General features: G+C 49.8%; 1 protein-coding gene across 5 annotated transcripts in view; it reads left to right on the top strand.

The window, feature by feature from the left end:
- The window catches only part of CALN1 (calneuron 1), a 512,466-nt gene that overhangs the window by 93,526 nt on the left and 400,697 nt on the right, over nt 1-18,243 (top strand). The window contains exon 1 of one of the 5 annotated variants that reach the window (XM_032430796.1): nt 625-710. The exons of the other annotated variants lie outside the window; for them this stretch is intronic. The gene's annotated coding sequence lies outside the window, so the exon portion shown is untranslated. Of the gene's footprint in view, nt 1-624; nt 711-18,243 lie in introns of those variants that run through there. 5 annotated transcript variants of the gene reach the window in all.

Below are 18,243 nucleotides of genomic sequence, written 5' to 3'. Positions count from 1 at the left end.
CAGGTTGCGCTGCCTGGAAACCGAGGGAGCCATTGGAGAGGCGAAGGGGTGGGGGTGGGGGCTCCCCGTCCCTCGGAGAAGCCGGGGCGCGGGCGGCCGAGGCGAGCCCTGAACCCCGGCTCTTGACGCGGGCGAAGGCAGAGCGGGGACGGCGCCGCGGGCGGCCTCCAGGCCCCGGGGGGCCCGCCGGGGAGGAGCTGGGGAGGAGGCCGGAGCTGCATGGAGTTTCTAGGGCGCGCAACTCCGGCGGGGCCTCGGCCACTGGGCTCCGGGGCGCAGCGAGGCAGCCGCGCACATGGGCTGAGCCCGCGCGCCGGGGCTCTGCACGGCCAGCGGGAGCGGGAGGGGTAGAGGAGCGCGCCGTGCCGGGGTGCGGGGCACGCGTCCCCAGACGGGAGCAGAGGACAAGGACAGGGAGGAGCGTGCCCGGATCGCGCTCCGAGCCGACGAGGGGCTCGCGCCGGCCCGGCGCGCGCTTGGGGAGCGGCCCGGGGCGCCGTGGGAGCCGGCGGCAGCGAGGATGCCGGCGCGGGGACGCGGCTGCCGGCTGGGGGTGTGAGCGCCAGGCGGAGCGCTGCCCGCCGGCGCCTGCAGCCGCGCCGCCCCCTCCCTGCGGGCCTCGGAGGAAGCCCCCCGCGCCGCGCGGAGGCGCCTCGGAACCCGGGCTTCGGGGCGGCGGGCCCGCGCGGCCGGCCCCGGCCCAGCCAGAGGTGAGTGCCGCCGCCCGCTCGCGCCCGCCCCCGCCCCCGCCTCTCGCCTCGGTCCTCGCCCCTCTCCCCGGCGCGGGAGCCCCTGCCCCGGAGCGGGCGGCCGGCCGCGGACAACGCCTCCCATACCTGTTGGCGCGGGCAGAGGGTACGGGGCGGGCTGGGGGCCGCCCGAGCCACCTGGCCCTCCCTTGGGGTGGCCGCTGGCCGCCCGCCCGGGGGCGTGGGGCTGGGAAGGGCCGCGGGTGTCCCGCTCGGGTGTCCCGGACCGCGCGCGGGCTGCAGGCGGGGCGCCGGTCGCGGAGTCCGCGGCGCCGGGGGCTGCTAGGCTGCGCGCCCCCGGCCGCGGGCGCCCGGGCGGCGGGAAGGAAGCGGGAGGAGAGGGAGCCACACGGCAGCCCAGGTGGGAGAGCAGGGCGGCTTCCAGGTCTCCAGGAAGCCGGAGTCATGGCGATCCGGAGAGGCGGGACGCAGGGTTCCCTCCACCTCCGGCCCCCAGCGCGGGCTGCTCGCCCTCCTGGGCGCACGGCTGGGAAGGTCCGCGGGCCCGGGGGAGCGCGGGGGATCGCCGGGGAGGCCTCGGTAGCCCAGCCTGGGACCTGGCCGCTGCTCGGCTGGCCCCCGGGCCCTTAGCGGCTCCCTGGGTCGGGCGCCTGGGCAGGGGCGGGCTCCGGTTGTCCCGGGCAGTCCGGGTTTACGCGGTGCCCCAGCCTCCCCGGACTGGCGCGACCGGGAGTGAACTTCCTCAGACTTGGCCCGAGGGCGCCTAGGCAGCAGCAGGTAGTTCTGGGGCGGGCCTCGGGGCCAGGGCGAGCGGAGGACGCCTCACCCCGACGGGATAGCGGTGCCGAGCGGGGACCCAGGGCTGCGTTTGGCCTCCTAGGCGCCAGCCACGTGCGCCCTCTGCCCCCACCCGCAGCAGCATTTGCCACTGCTCTTTTCTGCCTTGAGGAGGCGTGTGTGAAGAAGGCGCCTTCCATCGGTTTGAATCGGTTTGAAGCCCTCAGCCCAGGTAAAAGTGTGCTTGCAGTTCCTTGGGTGCCAAGACTGGGGCGCCATCCCCAGGCCCTGAGCCTGTTTTTCCGCAGAAAAGGGCGACTTTCCCGGGCTCGGAGAGGAGCACCAAGTACTGTGTGTGGCTGTGTTGGGTCGCGTCCACTGAAGTCTGATGAGTGCTCCTAATGATGGCATTCTCGAGTGAACGAGAGCCTTCCCGGCGATAGAGTTGAGGTGACCTTCTCCAGGAAGAATGGGTAGATTTCTGCCCTTATGGATGTCCAGACACACAGCATTTGTGCAAATGGGAAAACTCCTCTAACTCTTAAGATTGCCATGTTCTGCTGCTTTAACTGCTGGCTTTCAGTCAAAAAGATAAACTCTTTTTCAATTCAGGCACGGGAGCTTTGGAAAGGGTTTTAAAGCCATTTGGTGTGAAATTGCCTTGAGGCTAGAGTAGGACTTTATTATTTTTTATTTATTTATTTTTTTAATGGAAGCGGGACTCCAGCTTCTCTCCTTGGCTTGTTGGTGGTTTTTAGTTCGTCTTTGTGGGGTGGAAGGGAGTGTTGGTGCAGTCCCAGTTCTATCTGCTGCTTGTTTATCTGAGGCTTTGACCGAAGTCTAAGGTGGCAATTCAGGCCTCTGCTGTGTTTGAGCTCGGCTGTGACACCCGGTTTAGGATTCATTCCTGGAGCTGCGTAACTTTGCTAGCCTCTTGGGCTGTTGGTGGCCGCTGCTGGGAACACCCCATGGCTGCCCTGGGCTGTGTTCCCCAGCCGCCTGCCTGGTGGGAGCCCAGCGGCGCGGCCCCCTCTTCCTGAGTTCACTGCAGACATGTGCGTTTTTCATGGCACTGACTGCTTGAAGAAGAGCTCTGTTTACTGAGAAGCGGGTCTACAGCACTGAAGTTGGTTACTGGATGTATCCAAGCGGAGTAATGAAAACAAAACACTCTGGTAACACAATCCCTAGGATATTTTATTGGAGGAGCGCTAAATCTTCTTAGAATTGTGCATCAAGATCACCTTTCTCTGAACGCTCCTATTGCCAGTAATCAGGCCTTTAGTGAGGGTGCAGAATAAGGGCTTTTTAGAAAGAAAGTAATTTAATTCAGCTGGTTCTGTGGAGAAAATGATAGGCAAGACTTGACAAAGACACAACTCCCTTTTCTCGCTAAGTGTGCTGGGGAGGGCTGGGGTGGGGTGAGGGTGCGCGTATGTGTGGCAACTGCTTGGTTGAGTTGAACATTTATCTTCAAAGTGGGAGGCCTCTGATCAGGGCTTAAATATTGGGCAGGGTTGGGCTCCAGTCTAGAAATTTATTTTCCATAGCAAGTGGCCTCACGAGGCGTAGCGTGCTCCTGGGTCAACAGCCTGGGGAGAGGTATCTGTGAGCTGGTCCTTGAGCCTGGTCCTGGGGCTGCAGTCCCCGCTTTGCCAGCCCCCTCCGGTCCTGGCAGCCCCTGCAGTGCTCATAGGGTAGCAGAAGGGGGCGCTAGTTCTCATATTGAGAGGAATTCTCTGGCTCTGGTAGGTCTTGGGACATTTAAGGTCTTTGGAGACCCTCTTCATTCAGCTTTCTGAGACCCGACCTGGTACCAGACACTTTTCCACATTTGAGTTCATGTTATCCTTGTTTTTCATATTTAGAAATTGATGCCAAGGGAGGTAAATAACTGTCCTGAGGCTGTTGCAGCTTGTGGGTAAGAGGCATGGTTTAGGGTTTGATTCTAAGAGGCTGGGGTTCCTGATTCTAAGCTCAGGGATCTTGCCACACTACTGCTTATGAGCTGAAGAGTGTTTTGGTAACCTCTGACCTTCCGTACCTTGTTTAGTGTCCGCCCTGGAGCGGGTGCCCTATGTTTGCTGAGTGGATCCGGGTCAGCATCTCGTTCCTCGTTCCCAGTGAGTAAGCTCAGGCACAGGGGAAGCTGGGGAGGGGGAGGCCCTCCCTCCATGTGCGCCCACACTGGAGCCGCGTGAAGTTCCAGGCTAGGTTGATGTGATTATAGGCTGCTGCTTTGTTTGCACGTTTCCTGTCCGTGCCCACATTGGTATCGGGTAGGTGGCATCTTTGCCCTTTACTCGAGGCTTAAACTGGTACCATCAGTGTCTGAAATGTCTTCTCATGATGGAGAACCATCAGGTAGTGTCACCGGCAGTAGCCTTTGACGCTTTTTAAAACAATGTGCATCCTAACTCTTAAGCAGTGAAAGCATCCCTCAAGATGGGCAGAGCATGGACTGATCCCTCGGTGGCTCCGTTTGAGGGTTGTTCTGAATATGGCTAGAAAGGAGGAAAATGAAAATACATTGTTGCATCCAGCCTGGGGTTTTCAAAATGAATTACGATTTTAATCATTTAACATCTTGTTAGATTTTTTTTTTTGGTTAAAATGCATTCAGTGCCTTTTATGTGGTTCCGGATATAGAGATGAATATGACACAGTGCCTGTCATCAAAGCATTCACAGTTTAGTGGGGAAGGCAGACCGTGTGTTAGGGATACACATTTGTGAGCAGGAACGGGAGGCCTCCAGCCCAGCATGGAAATGATGTCTGAGCTGAGCTTAGAGGATGATTATGAAGTGGTCAACCTTGAACGGGGGTCCCAACGCAGAGGAAATAGGGTGAGCCAGGGGTGGGAGGTGAGAAAGCAGCCTGGAGTTTGCAGTTCCTGGAGCTTAAAGGTGGAGGCAGGGAGCAACAAGAGAAGAGGTTGGAAGGATGGATGGAGACCTTTGGTCAGGACCAGGCGCTCAGCATTTCTCCATCGGGGGCGGGCAGTGTGGTCAGATTCGAGTTTTAGGTAAGTCTGGTTGGGGGCCTTGTGGAGAATGGATCTGCCAGGGAGAAGACCAGAGTGTGTCCACCAGAGTGTGGACACCAGCGAAGTTGCAGGCAACAGAGACCAACTCTGGCTTACACTTGAAGCAAACCAAGAGATGGTACTAGTGGTGGTGATGGGGACTCACCGGACTGAAGAGCCAGAGATGGGGCAGATGGGAATTAGGTGGTCGGGGGGATCTTGGTGGCAGGAGTTACCTTCTGGTTCCTCTCAGGTGATACCATGGAAGTAAATAATCTCTAAAACTTATCCATCATCTTCATCCTCATCATCTTCATCATCCCATTATTCTACCTTCCAAAAGCTTAGAGGAAGTGTCTAACGAGCAGAGCTTTGGGTAGGTCATTGGAATGGGAGAGGGAGTTTTCTGAAAGGAAGCTGGAATGATCAGTGGCATAGATATTGGACATCTCCGCCCCAGGAGGGTGAGTTGGCAGGACTTACTGATTAATTGATGTAGGGGTGGGAGTAGGAGAAAGGGAAGGGTATAATGTGGCCACTGGGTTTCTGGTTTAGGTGATGGTCTGGATAAGCAGAACAGAGGTCTGGCCAAGACGAAATAACTCACTTGTTTTCCCACTGGTGGTGTTGTGGGCAGTTGTCCATGACCAGGCTGCGGGAGAAGGTGGCGACCTATTTTAAAAAGTCTCATTAAGGGGCAGTGCTGCTGTGCATAAGGCCTGTTTAAGTAGGTTACTTTATCTCCTGCCCCACAAATCTGGATACTTGGAGAACATTCTCATTCATTCAACCGATATTTATTGAGCATCTCTGGTTCAGGGACTGAGGAACATGTTGAAGTAGAGATGGTACCCTCCAATTCTAGTGGTGTAACCCCCGATGAAAAATAAAAATAGGCAATAAAAGTTGATATAATTTGAGACAGATGCAGGGGCCACTTCAGATTGGGTAGTCAACAAAGTCCTCACTGAAGAGCCATGGCTAAGCTGGGTAAGTTGGGAACGATCTGGAAAAGAACTTCAGGCGGTGGGAGCTCCAGTGCAAAGGTCCTGAGGTAGGAACGAGCCAGGTGCATTAGAAGAACAGGAAGGAGGCTAGTGTGGCAGGAGACGAGTTCGGAGAATCAGGGGCTAGTTTGTGGGGGGGCCTGGGAAGTTATTTTGTGGAGTGTGGGTCTTATACTGAGTCTGATGAGAGCCCCTGGAGGGTTTTAAGTGGGAGAGTCACATAATTTATGTCTTCAAAAGATCACCCTGGTAGCTCTGCCTTCTGTATGCACTATCTTGGTACAATAAAGCGAGTTTTTATCCATCAGGGGGTAAAACAAAATGTCGTGTATAAGAGTAACAGATGGAGAGAAAATGCTTTGGTGACCTTAATTTAGTGGTTTCTAGTGTACCAATTAATTCTGGGTGCAGCCAAAACCACATCTCTAGTATGATTGCAGTTTCATTTAAAAACATGGTATAGAATAATGGAAAGAAGTGGACTAAATATATGAACACTGCTGTCATTACAAATGATTGTTACACTCTTGAAAATGAGCATACATTTCTTTTATAATCAGGAAAAAATTATTTTAAAATGTAGACACTGAGGGCCACAAGTGTCTTGAATGGGGTGTTGCGAGACTCCACCTACTACACACTTTTCCCCTCTCATTTCATTTCTGGAAATGTTAATGCCCAAGCCCACGGTCCTGGTTGGGACAGAAATTAGGATGTTTACTTTGTATCAGCTGTCTGGTCGGTGACTCTTTGTTTTATGCTTAAAAAGCATTTTTAGTGGGCGCCTGGGTGGCTCTGTCGGTTAAGCATCTGTGTTCCGCTCAGGTCATGATCTCAGGGTCCTGGGATCCAGTCCCACATCGGGCTCCCTGCTCGCAGGGAACCTGCTTCTCCCTCTCCTCCCTGCTCGTGCTCTCTCTCTCTCAAATAAATAAATAAAATCTTAAAAAAAAAACATTTTTAGTGATGAAAGCAAACTTTTTTTTTTTTAATAAGAAATTAAAGCAACACAGAAATGCACCTTCCTGCACTCTGATTCCCAGGACCCCTAACATTTCCGTACATGTACTGTTAGATTTTTTTTTTCCTATGTGTTTCAGATACCTCTATCTACATTTTGCTGAAGGATTTTGGAATATTGCTAAAACAAATAACCCTATCCAAATTACTCTCCAAAATTCCTTCCTGTAAAGCTTGAAATGCAGATGACCTTTTTTCCCCTTGCAACAAAATCATTAGGAAAACTTGAACACATAACTCCGCTAAGAGAAACTGAATCTTGCCTCTTTGGTATTCAGAGTGTTCACTGAAAGCACACTTTATACTTATAAAGAATAGAGCAATTAAATATTCATTAAAAGTTCATCTCCGAGCCTTGAAACATTATTGTTCTAGTACTGGAGCCCAGGAGTTGGTATCATGATTGCAAACCACTTACACCTTTCTCATTAACAAAAGTTGGCCAATATGAAAACTTAGAAGTGCAAATTAGGGAACTTAGCTAATTATTTTGGTGACATATTTATTACAGCGAATATTATCCCTTGAAAACAGGAAAGGAAGAACATTCAATGTAGTGTTACTTAGGGCCATCCAGGATGCATTTGGGAAGAGCTGTATTTTTGCATGGTCTCACCGTGCAGACTGGTCTGCATGGTCTCACCGTGCAGACTGGATTTGGGGGCTGATGTGCCAGGAATGAGCAGCCCCAAACTCAGTGTTAATGCGCCCGAACAGAGTGGGATTGGAGTCTCATTATGCAATTCAGCAGAACTGCTATCTTCCCCATCATTACCATAATTGAGCACGTCCTTTCTTGATGAAGAGGAGAGCGACTGTGTGCTCAGAAGAGAATGATTATGATGTAATAGAGCCATGGAGTTGAAGAGGGAGCAGGGGCCTTGGTTATCTCATTTTACAGATGGGGAAAATGAAGGCCAGGGAGATATCCCCATCCCGGTGCCACTTCCCTGCACTCAGCGGTGGCCCTGTGCGGTCAGAAAATGAATTTATTTTGGCAAACCCAAGAATTAGGAAAGCACTCTGAACCTGATGAAAAATGGGAGGGTTTCTGAGCTGTTCATTCATTCTGTAGAGTGTAATCTGTTTGTGTACTGATAACAGGCCTAATTACTGTGTAAACATTTTTATAGTCTGGTAAGAAAACTTCAAACATCTGTACTGCACGTTGATGTAGCATTTCAGCCTCCAGCATTCCTACTGCTTGTTCTTAAAAACCAGTTGCTCTGCTATTTAATCTGGTCTATGGTCGATGATTCATTTGATGCACAGACACGGAAACACACATTCCAGATCCAGCAGCAAGTGCAAGTGCTAATAGAGTGCTTACTCGGTGTCGGCAGCTCTCTGGTGGTTAGCATTGTCCCCATTTTACAGATGAACAGATGAAGGTGCATCGAGGTTCAGCAACTTGCCCAGGGTCCCAGGTTAGGATGCGGTAGAAGGGAGTCACCACCACTGGAGGCCCGTGACTAACCAGCTAAAAATCTCCACCTTCCCTTGCCTGTCAAAGACGAACTCTCTGCAAGAAAGATCAGGATCTGACTTTGTGAAATTGCTTTAGTTAGATCGCTTTTGGGGGGCAAACTCATAGATGTAGAGCTGTAAAGAGGGGTCTGTGGGGATTGTGTCTTTAGGTCTGTCTTCTGGGTCGCTTCAGTCCCTCCACTTTATGAGACACTTGATGGTAGCAGGTTGAGGACGGACTGTCTGCCCTCAGCCGAGGCGGGGCGTTCTCTGACCCAGCCCTCAAGTTAGGTTCGTGGACACTAACCTGCTTCTAAGCTCTGCTAGATCCAGCTGCCTCCCGCCTTGGTTTCTATGTTATCCAAACGAATACCAACGTTCTGTGCTTCTTACACCCAGAGGTAAATGCTGCTTTCAAAAACCCAGAAGCACAGAATCCATGGAGCCCTCAAAGGGCAGTAGGCAATAGGGAGGAATCAACTGTTTAAAAATGAGGGAAAGATAAATGCTGGCAGATCCTGTCAATGGGCCCGCACTCAGAGCTCTCCGTTGGCCTTAAATTATTACTTATGCTGCAGGTGGACTCAGAATCTTGCATAGCAGAAGGGGATGAAGCAGTGGGCTCTTTTGGCCGCCTCAGTTTTAGCCTCTGGCCCTGGGGGGGTAGGTCATGTGCTTGGAGGTCCCTGTATGAAAGGTGTTGCTGGAGAAGAAAGTTCTGTCCTCTGATTTGGAACCCTGCAGTTGGCATGAGAGAGAGAGAGAGAGAGAGAGAGAGAGAGAGAGAGCCGCTGCTGACTGGTATCACTTTGTGGGAGTGACCACTCCCTGTAGGAGCTTAGGGGCTACAGGGAAGAATCTCAGACACGAAGGTAAATGCAAGAGGCAGGTACTGATTTGGAATCGTGACCCACCTTCAGAACTCCGGTGAGCGGGTGACCCGGCGGTGGTCTTGGGAAAGGTGATACAGACCTTTCCAGGGGGAGGTTGGCTGGCCCTGGATTTGCGTTTTAGAACCTAAAGTGGAGGATTTAGTTCAGCGTTTCTCAATTGTCTGCACATTGGAATCCCCTGGGGAGCCTTAAGAAAGTCCCGATGCCCTGTCACATCCCAGACCAGTGATGTCGGAATCTTGGGGGGATGGGACCTCGCGCCCCCCCCGACCCAGGTGATTCCACTGTACAGTTAACTTTGAGAACCAGGGTCTAGAACAGCTTTTCTCAGACAGGTGCCTGCACATCACCTGGGGATCTTGTTCAAATGTGAATTCTGATGCCTGGGTCTGGAGCAGGCTTAGAGCAAGCGAGCGAGCCTGCCTTCCTTCCTTCCTTTCTCTTTCCTTTTTATTGATTTATAATTGACATAGAATATTAGATTAGTTTCAGGTGTACAACATGGTGATTCAGTATTTTTATACATTACAAAACGATCACCTCGATAGGTCTAGTTATTGTCTGTCACTATACAAAGTTATGACAATATTATTGGCTAGATTCCCTAAGCCGTACATTACATCCCTGTGATTTATTTATAACTGGAAGTTTGGACCTCTTAATCCCCTTCACCTATTTGGCCTGTCCCCCTCCTCCTTCTCCGCCCTGGCCACCACCATCAAGCCCCAGGTGCTGTTTCTGCTTCTGGGCCCCACTGGGTGGGCAAGACCTGGTAAGATGAATCAAGTTCCTGACTTAGCTTCCCATGGAGGGCTTCTGGAACTATTGCTTTTCCATGATACTACAGTAATTTTGGTTCACTCAGGGTAGGGTTGGAATGCAGAGGGCCTGGACCCTGCCTCCCATCTTTATATATTCTTAAAAAGACTAGAGCAATTAAATATTCATTAAAGGCCCATCTCTGAACATGTACGCTCCAGTACTGGAGACTAAAAGTTGGTATCATGATTACAAATGACTTGCACTTACTTGTCCTTCAGGATCCAGTGCATTCTCCTGACCCTGGCCAGCGTTTATATAGTCAGAGTCAGAAGCTCGGAGAGCTGGGAGAGACCTTAGGAATTATCTAGTCTAAACCACTTGGTGTTTGGAGGGGAGGACTCTGAGACCCACAGTCTCAGGCCAGGGCTGCTGTGGACATGAGACCAGAAGGAGGGAAGTGGCAGGCTGAGGCTTGGGGAGAATGACCTCTGCCCCTCCCCTACCCACTGGCCCCAGCACCGCTCCCAGTGCAGGGGAATCCCAGGACAGAGACATCCAGAAAGACTGCGGATATAGTCACATTAAAGACACCCAAGAACCGAGAGACGTACTGTTAATTATACCTGTGATTTTCCATCCCCTCCCTCTCCCACCCCCCCCCCACCAACTTCCGTTAGCTACGCAGAAGCTTGACGAAGTTCTGTGCGTCTGTGGTTTGAGTTGACACCTTGACAGGTGTTCAGCAGCCTGCTCCCAGGTGGGACACTGATGCAGGCTGCCCTACATCATGTAAAATAATTACATTTACCATTTTTACCCCAAATATTTTCCTCCTGTCGTTGAAACAAATAAAGAACACCCTCGACATACAGGTTTCTTGATGGCGTGGTGAATATGTTAAACCTGTTGTAAGAATAGTTCATAATTGATGTTCTTGGCATTTATCACCCAGCCGTGACGTGTTCAGATGACTAATAAATTATATTTTGTTGGATCCTTTTTTTCTGCCTTTCCAACTCAAGGCACCTCTTTCAGCATGTCAGTGTTGATGAGGACGGTTTCCTGCCCATTGCTTTATGCTTTGTCAACTGCCTTCAGATGAAGACAATGGACGTGAAGCTCTGGAACTGAAATGGACATTGCTTTCTCTGGGTTGTGTGTGTTTTGCCCTAGAAGATCAAGCCTTTAAATAGAGGAGAAGACGGAGGGGCACGTGGAAATTAGCATAAAGATTGAAGCAGTATAATTATAGCTAATGGTTATATAAGTACTCCTTTCTGAGTACTTCACATATGTTAACTCATTTAATCCTTTCAACAACTTGGTGAGGTAGATACCATGATTGTTTCTGTTTGTGTGGATGAGAATACCAAACCCCAGAGAAGTTAAGCACCTTGCTGAAAGTCACACAGCCCATGAATACTCCAGAAGCCATGCTGTTCGGCCCCCAAGCTCTCCGACCTCTGTAATTCTCATTGTCCGGGATGTGCCAGGGGCTGTGGAAAACTTCTACAGAACATTTTCATACATATTTCTGATTCTGACATTTGCCTCTTGGAACACTCTTTTTACCTTCACGTGGATGCCCACTCCCTTGTACCACTGGATTTGGTCCTGCTCGAGATGGCCTGCCATCTTTGCGTTTCTAGCTCTCTGTAGATGTGGGCAAACCCTACTTCATGAACAAGAGAATCCACAGCCAGTTGGTAGGGTAGGAATGTCAGCTGGGGCAGTTGTGTGTATGCTAAGTCTCAGATAACCTGTATTGCATTTGACTTAGAGACTTTACCATCTTCCCATTTGGCCACACCCTGGACTCAGTTTGGCTCTTCATCCTTGGTGGCCACCCACTGAACTCGCGGTGAGGTCTCTGCCTCATTCTTGCTGCATTGTTCATATTGATTTATCTCCAATTCCTCCAGTATGGGCTTCTAGTGGGGGTTCTGCACCTGGTGGACAGATGGAACTCCCTGCATTCTCCCTCACTTCAGGCCTGCTCTCTGCACTGGATTTTCAGGGTCCAGTCCTTGCCTTGAATTGTGCCACAATTGCTTGGCCCTTGGTCGTGGGCGGGGGCTGCGTGATGGTTCCTTTTTCTCAAACCCTTGCCTACTGCATTGGTTTTCAGCTTGGCCTGGTCTTGGCTCTCCCTCTCTTCCTGATTTTCACACTACAGCCTGTTCCTTTTAGGGATTGGCAAACTTTTTCTGTAAAGGGGCAGATAGTAAATATTTTAGGCTTTGTTCTTCACCCCCCCCCACCCCCCCACCCCCCCGCGCTGTTATACCAGGAAGGAGACCCTTGACAAGATGTAAATGAATAAGTGTGGCTGTGTTGTAATAAAACTGTATTTACAAAAACAAAGGGTGGCCCAGGTCGTGGCCCATGGCTTATGGTTTGCTGACTTCTGTAGGATAACTGTTCAGCGGCCTCTTTCTGACTTGTAACCTGTGATGACTGTGTCTTTAGAGGTCATTAGTACGCCTTGCCTAGAGCCCTGGGCCACTGTTTCTACTCTGAATTCCCAAGAACCCTGTACTTGTTGATCTTCCTGACCTATTACTGTCTTCACTTTGCAACCCTCGACCTTGAATAAAACCAACCATTCACTTCTTCAAGTTCTCAGTCAGCTAAATTGACTCCATTAAAAATTTATGTTGTTCAACAACAGCTGGGTCCCAGATTCTTTTTACTAATCCTTCTACTGAGCTCCGGGCTGATTTCTTGTCCTATTCACTGTATGTGTATTCTTAATTTCCCACTCTTCTCGCCCATATGCATTCTCAATGGATGAGCTTGCCTCCTACTTGGGGGGATCATGGGCATGAACCCCATCACCTCTTCCCTCAACATCAGCATTCTCCACCTCTACTTCAAATTTCTTCCTTCCTGTTTCAGAGGAACAGATGTCCTTACTCCTTAATAAGGAAGACTTGGCTTTGCCATTAATCTAATGGGTTTCCACTTCTCAACTCAAATCTTCCTTCCTTTAGCTCATAAACACAAATGAACCCAAGACTTTGCTTGACCTCACTGCCTTCCCATTTCCCTCCCTCTCTGTACCGCAAAGCTTCAGAGAAGGGGGGTCTGCCCCTGCCGCTCTCACTTTTTCACCTTATTCTTGTCAGGCCCGTTCACCCTTTGCTCTTGGCCAACCCTATGCCACCAGCTAGACCCCAAGACCTGGCCGTTACTGCCCACCTGCTTGTACTCACTAACCTTTGTCTAACATTGTCCCCTAAGCTCTTCTTTCTGGTTTCCTCCCTTAACTCAGACAAAGGAAACCTGAAACCATCCTCCAGGTGATGCCCTGATGAAATCTCCAGCCAGCCCAGACCACCCAGACCCTTTGAATTAAACCTGACTCGCGCCTGCGCAGATGGGCCATGGAGTGACCTCTGGAATGACCTACAGTCACCTTTACCTCATTATAATACTAAAATCTCTGCCCAGGGAGGAGCCTCAGCCTAATTTACGTAACATCCGATGTATGTATAGGCATGTTTCCTTAAGGCACACGAGCGACTTTACACCAGCTTCTACACAAGATGGTAAGGCTTCCCTATCTAAATATTCACCCTAACCCTAAACAAAAGGAACACATTCACCCTCTCTCGGGGAGTCAGGGCTTTGGAAGCCATTCCCGGTGATCTTATTTGCTGCAAATAAAAGTTTTCTTTGTGTGACAGCCTAACCCGGTGCCCTTTCTGACTCCCCAGGAAGCGAACCCCCTTTGGTTCGGTCACACCTACTGTTGGCCCCCCGCTATGTTAAGTCTTATATACTTACTATATTGTGAACTTGCTTTTAAAAGGTCACTGACATCCTCATTTTTAAAATCTAACCACGTGGACTCATTTCTCATGCCGGGAAACCTTTGACACTGTTGACCTCCCCTTCCCTCATGGAACTTCCTCCTGAATGAACTCTCCTGACTTAATTCCTCAACTCTTACCTTTCTGTGTGAGTTTGCTAGGGCTTCTGTAACAAAGCACCTCAGACCAGGTGAATTAAACCAGAGGAATTTATTTTTTTCACAGTTCTGGAGGCTGGAAGTCCAAGATCGGCTGTCAGCAGGATGGTTCCCTCTGAGGATTGTGAGGGAGGGCTCTGTTCCAGGCCTCTTCCCTTGGCTTGTGGGTGCTGGTCTTCTGTCTCTGCACGATCTTCCTTTGTGTGTGTCTGTGTCCCAATTCCTGTTCTTAGAAAGACCCAGTCACATTGAATTAGGGCCCACCTGAATGACCATCTTTTAACCCAATAACCTCTTTAAAGCCTATCACCCACTAGGATCCCATTCTGAGGCTTCAACATCTAAATCTGGGGGGAGACCCATTTCAGCCCATAACACTTCTGTGTCTCCATGTTTCCCTTTACTCTCAAGTGTAGGTGTTCCCAAAGTTCGTGCCTTGGCCTCTTTCTTTTCACGCTCTAGCTTCTCTCTTTGAACAACCTTCTTCCCTCCATGCTTGCACTCTCTCTTGTGATATCCAGTCTTACCAGATGTTAGATGTAAATTGTCCCACAGTGCCACAGACTCAACACGGCCCAAACAGATCGCACCGTTTGCTCCTCAACACACAGCTGGGAGCCTCCGGCCCCGCGGACACTCAGAATAAGAAGCCTCGTGCTGTCTCTGGCCCCCCTCTTCCCATCCGCATGGGATTTATCTGTGTGTCAGTCCGACCTTCTGACCCCATTGCCACTGCTGTTGTTCTGACCTGGACCTGAGCCAGCTCCCACCGGTCCATCCATTGAAAAGACAAGGTCAGTGATACCGCTCTGGTCCAGCTGCATCTCCCTGACATGAACGTTCCGGGCTCCGCAGTGACTTTCGTCTGACCTCCTTGGGCATCGAGAGCACTGTGGTCAAGTTCGGCCAGATGACAGACCTCTGTGTCTTTGCCCACACTGCTTCTGCAGCACACAGGCCAAGTTGAATCAAACCTTCCTAATGAAGTGCTGCTCCTTGGTTCCCACAGTTGAATTTAATTTCTCTTTCCTTGGTGTTTGTGTAACACGAACCTACGCATTTACTCTTAGGCTTACTGGCTTGTGCTAGGTATCATATTTAGAATTAGAGTCCTGGGAAGGTAAAACAAAAGAAAGGCACCCTTCCATTGAGGAACTAGACCTTCCATGAGCTAACTTACTTCTTTCCCTTCTACATTGTAGGCTCTTTTAAGGGGTTTGGTGGTGTGCGTGCATGCACGTGCGTGTGCATTTGTGTGTGGTTTCTCCACGGCTCTTGGCACCGTGCTTTGTTAGAGACGTTTCTTAGGTTTAATTGGAGGACGGTGCTGGGAGGATCTAGCTCTGCATTTGGGCCTCTGTGATCCTAAGACTCGGACATCAGCCCGTGTTGGTTTGCAAGGTGGTTCTCACTGCAGTAATCTTCGTCTCCCTCACTTGCTGCGTGATTATTTGCTCTAGCATCAAATGGAGTTGATAGTTCACACACTTCTCCCTCTGGGGAGGAATAGGAGTTAAATGGACTATGTCTTTCCGTTGAAGGAACTGTATCTTGAATTCTTTGGAGAAGCAGGAGAGGCAACAAAGTAAACATAAAAATGAAGGCGTTTATAAAGGGACTGTTTGAGTACGTCGGAACAGATGAATAAAGGGAGTAATTATTTGCGTTAAAATCAAATAATTCACCGTAGGGTCCTCTTCAATAGGGACTCCCCTCATGAATTGCAGTGAAGTTTCCAGCTCATTAGGTAATTGGCAGAAGGAGGTTATGGGCCGAGAAAACCTGGGCGGACAGCAGCGGAAAGCTCAGTCAGAAATAACAGCAAGCAGGTCAGGTATTATAATGCAAATCACCGGGAAATAGAGTTTGAGCCCTTGGGCGGGTGTAGACCGTTTATCTTCGAGGGTGTGGCAGGTTACCATTCTTTTTTTCTGCCTTCCTAAGGCAGGCACCAATGGTCACATTTCACTCTTCTGGAGGAAGCCCTTTGGTTTCCTGCATTTACCAGGCCTGGTAAACAGCTGGTGCCTCCGGGAGGGAACCCGAAGCCCTTCACCCTGGAGGGGCTGGAAGGGGTGCCTCCCACTTACCCCCCACCCCTTCCTTTCCTCCAGAGCTTCTTGCTGCATCTTGTGGGTGGGGGCTTCCTAGCTCAGGCCCGTCTGGGTGCCCAAGGGCATGTCTTATGGTCACAGCTCTGTCCCTGGCGTTTGCCCCCTGGCCATCCCATCCTGCCAGATGCTGGCTGTCATCAGTCCCCTGGTGAGCCGGCCAGACCGAGCTAACAGAGTGGTGAAAAGCAGTTGGAGCATCCAATTGCCCAGTTTAGATCCTGTCCGCCTTCCTTTAGAGATGTTCGGGAATATACTCCCCTGTGGGATGATGGGAACGAAGATTCTTCAACCCTACAGGGCTTCCCGAAGCCATCTGGTCACTGCTTTCTCCTATGTAAATGTTAAGTACAAAAGCAAAAGATTTGTGGCCAAACATTAAAAAGTAAGCAAATAGAAGAACATAAAATGTACTACTCTTTATCCCACAAAACCAGAGATAACCGTGGATCATAGTTTGGAGCTAAAATCTCCCAGTTTGTTTTGTGTGTGCGTTCATGTGGGGGTTGTGGGTACTTAACAAAGTATTCCTCTACTTTTTAGAAAGGGTTGTGGTGTCGGGCACCTGGGTGGCTCAGTTGGTTAAGCGACCGCCTTCGGCTCAGGTCATGATCCTCGAGTCCCTGGATCGAGTCCTGCATTGGGCTCGGCAGGGAGTCTGCTTCGCCCTCTGACCCTCCCCCCTCTCATGTGCTCTCGCTCTCTCATTCTCTCTCTCTCAAATAAATAAATAAAATCTTCAAAAAAAAAAAAAAGGGTTGTGGTGTCAGTACTGTTGTATAGGCTGTTTCTTAACTTAATGAACTGTGGATGTCTCTCCAGATTGTTACATGTGCTCCTACCTCATCATTTTTAAGGAGTGCATGCTATTACCCAAGTGGATACAAATGGTTATTTTTGACTTTGACTTTACTACTGAAAAATTTTGTACATTCGGAAGCATTTTTCTTTTTCTTTTCTTTTCTTTTCTTTTTCTTTCTTTCTTTCTTTCTTTCTTTCTTTCCTTTCTTTCCTTTCTTTCTTTCCTTTCTTCTTTTTTTATTAGAGGGAGAGAGCAGGTGGGGGTGGGAGAGGGAGAAAGAATCCTAAGCAGGCTCCAAGGCTCAATCTCACGACCCTGAGATCATGACATGAGCAGAAAAGAAGAGTCGGATGCTCAACAGACTCAGCCCCCCAGGCACCCCGGGAAGTATTTTTCTAAGGATAAATTCTTATAAGTGGAATGACCAGGTCAAGGATTTGAGTAGCTTTCCTCAAGGTTGTTCCCATTACATTTCAGGCTGGGATGTATGAAAGGGCTCATTTTTACATATTCTCACCAACATTTCCTACTGGCATTAGTTGCTTTTTGAAATTTGATAGCCAAAATAGTTTCACATTGTTGTTCTGTCCTGGATTTCTGGGATCATAAGCAAGCATGCACATTTTTTTTTCATATACTTATTAGACATTTGATTTTTTTGGGGGGGGATTGCATATTGATGTATTATGTCTGTTTTTCTACTCAGATATTCTTTTAAAAAAATGACTTGTAGGCACACTCTGGTAGGAAGAATAGTACCTTTTGTTTATTACATGTAAAATTTTCCACATTTGCTGTTTTATATTATCTTTAACTTCTTGCTCTAAAATATATGTAATTGAATGTTTATCCTCCCCCCCCTTTTCTGAAGATTTATTTATTTGGTAGAGAGCGTGTGCAAGTGGGGGAGGGGCAGAGGCAGAGAGAGAGAGAATCTCAAGCAGACTCCCTGCTAAGCGTGGAGCCCGATACGGGCTTGATCCCAGGACCCTGAGATCATGACCTGAGCCCAAACCAAGAGTCCGACCCTTAACCAACTGTGTAACCCAGGTCCCCCTCCCCTTTTAAATATTTAAGTTTGGGGTCAAGCTTAGAAAACTCTTCCTCATCCTCAAGATTACATATTTACTTCAAAATTTTAAATTTATCTTTTAAATTAAAAAAACCCACTTTTTATTACTGTAGTGTATTGCACATAGCTTAAAAAGTTGAATAGTATTCAGCGGCTTCTAACAAAGTCCCTTGCCGTCCTGGGGAGTTGTGCTGTGGAGCGGAGGTCCAAGGAGCTTGGGTGCAGAAAGTTTGACATGGGGTCAGGGTGGGGGGCAGTTCTGTGCATAGTCGGGCCCCTACATCCCTTGTTTGGAGTAGGTGTCTTACCTCTGCCCTGCAGGGGGCCTGATGTACCCTCTTACTCATTTCTGCCAAGGTTGACCAGCTGGCCCTTTGTCTGGCCTGCCCCAGGCCTCCAGTGGTACCAAGCACTGCCAGGGTGTGCTTCTCAGGGTTCTGGCCCTGACTGGCTGCTTCCTCCCTTGAATAGACTCAAGCTGAGCACAGAATTTGTCCTAACCTTCACTCTGCTAAGGCAGTAACCACCCCCTCCGCTTTGTGACTCCCGCATCTCTGAAACCTCCTCTCCCTCCTCTTTGTCCTTGTGGCTTACAGAGGAATGTCTCCCTGCCTGCCATCCTTC

Source organism: Phoca vitulina, unplaced genomic scaffold (genome assembly GCF_004348235.1).
Source record: "Phoca vitulina isolate PV1807 unplaced genomic scaffold, GSC_HSeal_1.0 scaffold45, whole genome shotgun sequence".
In the NCBI taxonomy this organism is placed as follows: domain Eukaryota; kingdom Metazoa; phylum Chordata; class Mammalia; order Carnivora; family Phocidae; genus Phoca; species Phoca vitulina.
This window is presented reverse-complemented; position numbering and strand designations above follow the sequence as displayed.